Source organism: Carya illinoinensis, chromosome 14, assembly GCF_018687715.1.
Source record: "Carya illinoinensis cultivar Pawnee chromosome 14, C.illinoinensisPawnee_v1, whole genome shotgun sequence".
In the NCBI taxonomy this organism is placed as follows: domain Eukaryota; kingdom Viridiplantae; phylum Streptophyta; class Magnoliopsida; order Fagales; family Juglandaceae; genus Carya; species Carya illinoinensis.
The window spans coordinates 10844153-10852163 of record NC_056765.1 but is presented as its reverse complement, the minus strand read 5'-3'; the positions used below and the strand labels follow the sequence as shown (position 1 = coordinate 10852163).

Here is an 8011-nt window from a genome sequence, read left to right as displayed (position 1 = left end):
TTTAAAAAAATAATAATATTTTAATATTTCATCTTAAAATTCAAAATTTTCATCTTAAAATTCTTTACTACTAAACTAAACCTTATTAATTTCTTTTTCTTTGTTTTCACTTTAGCCAACATGGTGTACACGTTGATCAGGTGGCCAAAGTGTTAGGTCTCGTTTGGTTATTAGACTTAATTGAAATCAATTCAATTTAACCTAATTTCAAGATGAGTTTAATATCTAAATATTTAACTCTTAAATTACTAAACTTATTTTAATTTAAAACTTCTTTACACATAAAACCCACAACTTTTTTTCACTTTTCATAAATATTTCTAAATTTATCTTAACATCCAAATATATATAAACTAATCTTAAATGAGTTCCATAAAACTCACTTCACTCTCTCAACTCACTAGTATTTATAAAAAAACTTAACTCATTTCAACTTAATCAATATTTAAACGTAGTCTTAAAAATAAAAGGAGGGAAAGGGAAAGAAAGAATTTATCCCCCGTTAAAAATGGGACAAAAGAAAGAATAAAGCACATGGAAGCAGTGATTGTCTTACAAAAGAAAAGATGCTCCTCACTTTTAACTTGCAGCAGCCCCATTAGCATATATATATATATATTGTTATCACTTCATAGTATAAATAACATTATATTTAAAAGGGAAAAAATAAATTAAACTTATAAATTGATGCAGAAAACACAAATCATTTACTGCTATTAATCATTAAATGGAAGTAATGGAAATGAGAGGTTTCATCCATTAATTTCCAGATGACAAGAGATATTTCGAATACATCAGTTTAATCCTACAAAAGTAACAACTCAAATTCAAAAAAAGAAAAAAGGGTTCAATCCTAAAAGCAGGATGCTACTGTTGCTACATACAGATGGAAAAAGCGGCGTTTTAAATTGACAATCAATGACAAAGCAGCTAAGCCTTCTTGGGGGATTTGGTGGCCTTGGCAGGAGACTTGGGCTCTTTTGAAGCCTTTTCGGTCTTCTTAGGCAATAGAATCAAGTTGATGTTCGGAATAACACCGCCATGAGCAATGGTAATGCCAGAAAGCAACTTCCCTAGCTCTTTGTCGTTTCTCACTACCAGCAGAACATGCCTCAGGATTATCCTATTCTTCTTGTTGTTGCGAGCTGCATTTCCGGCCAACTCCAGAACCTTCACACGCACATTTACATTCAATTACTTTAAAACCCAGAGAGGGAAAAACAGAAGATACAAGGAATCCCTAAGAAATTAATAACAAACACATACATAAAAATAGAATATTAATGAAGGTATTTCTACACTTTGCAGTCTTTTGAAATTCAGGAATGGTGGAGTCCACTGTTTGATTGCTATGAAAATACATCAAAACAAAAGACATCTGACCTCTCAACCCTTTACCCGGTTTTTCTTAGAGAACTTTCGAAATGAGTACTAAATTGCGCTAAGAAATACATTCATAGCAAAATGAGAATAGCTACTACCGAGCTAAACATAGATCACATATGATCAAGCAAAATGACAGATCCGAGCAACACGGAAAGAGTACTATGTTCAAGATAAAACAAAGCTATAGACACGGAGAGAGAGAGAGAGAGAGAGAGAGAGAGAGAGAGAGAGAGAGAGAGCAAATGTGGCATACTTCGGCAGCTAGGTACTCGAGCACGGCTACCATATAAACTGGAGCACCGGTCCCAATACGCTGCAAGTACCTCCTTTTCTTCAGGTACCAACCTATCCTCCCGACCGGGAACTACAAACCAGCTTTGACGGAACGAGAAACAGGCTTCTTCTTGGGCCATCCACTGCCTCTCCTTCCTCTTGCGCCCTTCTTCTCCATCAGAAACCTAAAAGATCACAACACCGCAGGTCTGACCAACCGAGCACTCTAATTGGAAAATGGAACTGGAATCAATGAAATGAATGGGTAGAGTTTAGTTGGCGGACAATTTTATAGAGGCCATGGGGTGACAAGTGCGAACCACGTGGGTGTGTGGATTAGAGAGTGAGAGGGTCGTGACTGTTGGATTTAAGGCCTTATCAACGGCTGTCGAGGAAGACTTCCATGATCCGTGTCTTTTGATGTCAACTAATGGAGAGCGAATTTGAATTTTTGGGAATCTTTAAATTTAAATAAAAGTGTTTTCTACAGTTACTTTTACATATTTTTTATACACTTTATTAATATGATTGGTCAAAATAATTATTTTATCTTAAAAAATAATACAGTCAATCACAATAATGAAGTACACAAAAAGTATGTAAAAATGACACATATAAAGTTTTTGTTTAGAATGAGAATTGATATTTGCAATCTTATAGCATAGAAGTTTTTTATACTTCTTTTGAAAAAAGTGTATAAATATAGAACCTACATAAAAAAATTATTATTTTCTAATATTGGACTCTACCATTTTCAAATGGAATACGTAGGATTGGCACACTTTAAAACTGTATATAACATTAGAGTCAGGCTACTTTGCAGTCCAGATTAGAGTCAGGCTACTTAAAACTGTATATAACATTAGACTACCATTTTAAAAGTTATAATAGAACTATAAGCGATGTTCTAACGCACTAACTTCTTTGTAAGTTCAATGAAATAACATAAATTGAGATAAAAGTTGAAAATTAAATAAAATATTATTAGAATATTATTTTTTAAAATTATTATTGTTTTAAGATTTGAAAAGGATGAATTGTTTAATATATTTTGTATAAAAATTTAAAAAGATTATAATAATTAGATGAGATGAGTTGAGATAAACTCTTAATCCAAACTATACCTAAATTTCGTGTCTTTTTTTTTTAAAAAAAAAAAAATTATAAATTCCATGTCTTGACATTAGAGCTTGGTCACATTCTTTTCGTAATTAATATTAAGGTTTGCTTGAAAATAAGAATTAAATAAAGAACCGTAAGTTTTAAAATGATAAAGATCATTTTTAAAATGAGGGTTTTAAATTATTTTTATTCACAATAAAAATAAAATTATTTTTATTCACAATAAAAATAAGATAAATGATATTTACAGTTTTAAAATGTGTAAGTCTCGCATACTTCTTTTGAAAAAAATAGATAAATATGAAACTCACATGAAAAAATTATTTTTTAAATAGAAAATTCTATTTTTTTTTTCAAAATGAGTATGCGAGATTTGCATATCTTAAGATTGTATGTAGCATTACTTTAAAAATAATGACATCTAATTAAATGAGTCAAACTATTTAATTTTAATTCGTTAATTCTGTATCAAGTTCATAGATAGTATCAAAACTTATCAAGCCTAAGAAATTCGATTTCTAACATATTTCCATTCTTTAAGTTGTGGATAACATAATTTTTCTAAAGCAAGCAAAACCTTTAACCATAAATCCAAGAGGCAAGGCCCAAGATGAAAATTAAAAAAATCCATTTATATTACAAATGTTTGAGATTTATTTAAAAATAATTAGTCTAGCCTTTTCAGATAAAAGATTTCTTTATCAACTTTTGTATTGAATATAAAGAAATTCACTCAAAATAATTAGTTTTCAAATATTATATTGTTTCGTGTTTTCTAATTATCCCAAATTAGATATATTGTTTTTTACAAAGTTATAAGCAAACAGCTACATCCACGACATTCTTTATTTTCTATTTAATTTTGGGCATTTTTTCTTTACTTTTTAGAAAATAAAAATAATAAAATATTTTTTAAAGGGCCTTACTTGGGATAGGGTGAAGGGGGTGGGTAAAACTTTTATGGATAGTGATACCCTTAAATTTTATCAACAATTCTAAATTGTTTTTTTCTTCTTTTATTTTATTTTAATATAAATTTATGTGTGCCTTTTAACACAATTTGTGCCTTACATTTGAAACTCAAAAACCATTTTAGAAATTTCAGAAGTCCCATGCATTGCACTATATCGAGCCTCCTCTCCCCTTCACATTGCACCTCCTGCAATGTGGCCACTATTCGTTGGATTTGTCTTAGGTGAGATATTCAATGAACTCTCCATTTGCCTTTCTCCCAAACTCTCTCTAAAACCCATGTGTCGTGCCCAGTTAGAGCCTCCTCTTCTCCCCTTCTTGTCGTGGCCACTGATCAACGGCGCCAACTTAGGTGAGGATATCCATTGACCTCTCTCATTTGCCTCTCTCCTACACTAAGATTGCATTTAGATGTTGAGTTGAGCTGAACTAAGTTCTTTAGGAACAATAGTGAGTTAAATAAGTGGAGTGAATTATGTGAGGCTCATCTAAAATAAATTTAGATGTGTTTGGATGCTAAGATAAATTTAAATATATTTATAAAAATTTATAAAGTTGGTGGGACCCATGACTGTTCACTAGCAATGCTTGTCCCCCATCGCGCCAATCTTTAGTGATATTTTGAAAAAAAAAAAAAGACTTGTGTTGGTTGGAAGAAAGAAATGAGAGAGATAGAGAGAGAAAGAGAGAGTGAGTTGATGGCTTGCCAGAGAGAGAGAAAGAGAGAGATGATGGCTTGTCAGCAAAGAGAGAGTTACGGAAAAATAAATAAATAAAGTTGCGAGAACAGTTTTTATCAGTCCATCTATAGGAACAAAACTCATCGAATTCATGTATGAAAGCAATTCACTTAGGTTGTTTGGATAGTTGAAAGAGTTTAAAGTGGAGGGAACTCAGTTGAGTTGAGTGCAGTTGAGCAACCAAATGGTCCTGGCCTGGTTTGGATAGTGAGTTGGGATGAGATGAGTTAGAAATAGTTTGAGTTAAAATGTTTTATGACTTTTTGGGAAATGAGGGAGAAAAATTGAGTTAAAATGTTTTGTGGCTTTTTGGGAAAGGAGGGAGAAAAATTAAATAAAAATATTATAAAGTAAAAATATTGTTGAAATATATTTTTTAATATAATTTTTGTTTTAAATTTTGAAAAATTTGAATTATTTTTTAAATTTTGTTTGAAAGTTAAAAAAAATCTAATAATTAGGTAACGATTAAACTAAAAGGTTGAAAATTTGAAATTGAAAAAGTGTTTATATTTGTGGTGTTTGGATATTGAGATGAGATGAGATGAAATGAAATAAAAGCATCTCTTTATCCAAACCAGGCCTAAGTCTCTCTTTGTCTCTCTGTGTCACTGGTTTGAAAAAAAATATGAAATAATGCAAGTGAATCTTTCTGCCGCCACCACGCACAATCACCTGAGACACCCCTCTCTCCAAGCCTTTAGGTTAGCCTCACACTTTTCATCTTTCATTTTCTACAATTGATTTTGTTGTTAAATTTATTTGGGGCTTGTTCAATTTTTTCCAAAGCACTAATTATAAATTATTAGCAAAGTCTGTTAGCTATCCTAACTGTGAAGAAGGATTCATGTGCAAAGTTTTTACTTCTACATTTTACATAATGAGCACAAAAATATCTGAGCATTAAGATTTAGTTTGTGAGATGTATTGTTGGTTGTTTCTTATTAATCATCACGGTTTGTTACATTTTTTGTTTTTGTTGTTCTACTTGTAGCTCTATTTTAGTTGTGGTAATATGGGAGTCACTTTGTTGGGGTTCTGTAGAACTCAATCTGATTGTTTTCTTATTGGTGGGTAAGGTCTATTAGATGTATTTCTGGTTCTTTTCTTATTAATCATCACAGTCTATTACATGTATTGTTGATTGCTCTAGTTGTAGCTCTATTCTAGTTGTGGTAATGCTTATGGCTCTGTTCCAATTATGGTAATACAGGAGTCACTTTGTTGGGGTCCCCTAGAACTCAAGTTGATTATTTTTTTATTGTTGGTTGTTTTCTTATTGGTGGATGCGGTTTTTTAGATATATTAATAGTTGTTTTCTTATTAATCATCATGGCCTATTATAAGTAATGCGAATTGTTTTAATTGTAGCTCTATTTTAATTGTGGTAATACTCTTATGAGTGTGGTTCTATTCTAGTTATGGTAATACATGTGATTATGTTCTAGTTGTGATAATGCTCGTGGCTATGTTCTAAATGTGGTAATGATCATGGCTATGTTTTGGTTATGGTAATGTTTGAGTCATTTTGCTGGGATCTCTTGGCACCCTAATTTGGTTGTTTTCTTGTTAAAGTTTATTTTTTATATTTACTTGGTCAACATTTGCAACTTCTTTCTAATGTTTACTTGACCAACATTTACAATTTTTAATTTGATTAGTGCAAGTTTTACTATGTGACAACTTTGGTAGTATCCAATATGTTATTCTAATGTGAAGCCTAAAGACTTGTCGTAAGGGTACAAATTATGGCCTACTGTTATTTACCTGTAAGAATTGATAAGTAAGATACCATATTTTTAACTATGGTTAGAAAGCAAACATAACCCATATACTTACTATTTTGTTTTACAGTATAATCGATCATGCAAATTTTCCAATTGAGTAGTTCCTAAAATCCCTAAATATGATATGACAATAATAGAACATCGTCAAGCAATGAACAAACAGTTGGTGGCAAATTCTACTTAGAATCATCTACCAGTTGAGCAAACGGTATCTATGTATAGGTTAACAACGGAAATAAAAACTACCCGACATCAAATAGAAATTGAGACTGAAATGTGCAAAATCAAGATTATGACGCATAGAATTAGGGCTACACTTATATTATAGTGCATATTTTTCATATTTTTACTAATTTGACAACTCCTTTAATTTAGCTCCACAAATGAGAAAGAACTTGAGTGTAATTGTGAATTGTATGAGCATTTTGTAATGAATTATTGTATTGTATTTTCTAAGATTAGTTTGTAATGAATATTGTATTGAGTTGTTGTATTGTGTTGCATATAAACAATTTCCAATCAACTTCTTTATAATGAATTGTTGTATTCAATCTTTTATGAAAAATAGTCTTATTCATATCAGGTTCAAGTTTAGTTCATCTGTAAGTATGCAACCTTTAAACTAATAAAAGTACACTTGCCAAGAGAACAATACATACATTCCAAAATTCCTATCAAAGAAATACCAAAATTTATGTAATACTTCTTCATTGATATAAACTTTAATACAATACTTGTCTCTTACAAAATGTACATGTATTACATCTTATTGGCCTAAAAATGTATATTAGAAGATCTAAAAAAATAGCAGCTTTCAAAATCTAGCAAACAATTTCTTGCAAATAACAGATTTTATGTCTTATAGCTTTTGTATATGGTATATTCACATTAATAATGGGTCTACAATCCGAAATCTACATTATATTGTTATATTAATGATTGTACTTGTTGGAGTAAGAATTTAAGATTAAAGTTCAACCATAAGTTGGAATACTATGTGTACGAATCTTGATGTCTACATCTTAATCTGTAGGAGGATAGTAAGTGTTGTTCTTATCCAAAAATTGATAAGACAATTGTGCCTAACAAGCAAAGACATCTATAATTAATATATAACAAAGAAGCATCTTATATTAAAAATACTTGCAAACAATACCACAGTTGATTAAGTTGTAAGAAAATCAAGTTCGACCAAGTTAGGTGTGCCAAATTTTGCTGTTATAGTTGTATCTGGATTTGATTTATTTTTCTGTTCAAAATTTTCATACAAATAGTTAGTGCAAATAAGTTATAAAATATGCTTATAAACACATATGTGCACATGAATTTTTATAAACAACCTACCTTTGATGAGACCATTAAGTTTTCATTGATTTCAACTGATTCACTGCCTTTCCAATTGATAATTGTTTTCACTTAGAAACTAGTCTCTCCTTATTTCAAGCCATCTTAAGACAACATAATTTTTTAAGGCCTTTTGTTACCCCTAATGTTCGATAGAACTATTACCAATTAGTATACTACTATCACAAATTGGTTGCACCTCTACCTATTCTAATTTCAACTTACCTAATTGAGTCATTAATTTCAAGCAACCTTCATCATTATTTGATACAATTGAAGATATTTTGTAAAATTCTTGTTCAATTTATTTACTTAATGTGCATTTAGATTACAACGAAAATCATCTTAGCTATTTCATACAACATGTAATCTTGTTTCAAGTCATTC

The 8011-nt window shown here is 30.6% G+C and overlaps 1 pseudogene; it reads right to left on the bottom strand.

The window, feature by feature from the left end:
• Positions 1 to 770: 770 nt before the first annotated feature.
• Positions 771 to 1837, bottom strand: LOC122294312 (annotated as a pseudogene).
• Between the last annotated feature and the right edge of the window lie 6174 nt (positions 1838 to 8011).